Consider the following 675-nt stretch of genomic DNA (forward strand, 5'->3'; position numbering starts at 1 on the left):
TCTATGAAATAAGGTGAGACAGTTATGTATCCCAGTCGTGAGGGTGTCTTCTTGGGTGGGACTATCCCTGTTTAGTCTGCATGTGCCCAGTGACTCTGGAGGGAGAGCTAGATATGAAGTGAGCATGGGCTGCATCTTCCCCTAGGGTGTGGTGGCAGTCACTGCGTGGGTGGGAAACAGTCCGGAGTTGAAGGGGCTAGAGCCAGAACAAGGTGTGAGCTGGGGCTTCTTCTATGCTCAATGGCCCTCACTGCCCTTTCAGGTGTGGGTTTGGGTCCTGAGGGGCTAGAGTAAGAGCTCTGAGGAAGTTGGGTTTCTCCCGGTTGTGATGGCACTCTCCCCATTGGTCTAGGATATAGCTGGGTCCTGAGGGCTTGGGGCAGTATTTCTGTGCTGGTTTCACTTTTTCCCCAGTCTGCACATAGTGGTTAGAGGCTGGAGGGAATGGGCTCTGACACAGAGGAATTCAGGCCGGAGCGGTTGTTGCCATACAACTGAGCTGGTCCCACACCCAACATAGTGTGCACTGGGAAGGGAGTTCCTGTGATGGCAGTCTCCAGGCTGTAGTTAGGTTCATTCTCTCCAGAGTGTCTGCAGGGACACATGACCTGGAATGATTGTCTCTACGGGTCAGAGGCAGGTCCAAGGTCTAAGCTAGCTCTGTTTCCTCGAAGT

Source organism: Monodon monoceros, unplaced genomic scaffold (assembly GCF_005190385.1).
Source record: "Monodon monoceros isolate NGI ecotype Baffin Bay Population unplaced genomic scaffold, NGI_Narwhal_1 Super_Scaffold_22, whole genome shotgun sequence".
Lineage (NCBI taxonomy): Eukaryota > Metazoa > Chordata > Mammalia > Artiodactyla > Monodontidae > Monodon > Monodon monoceros.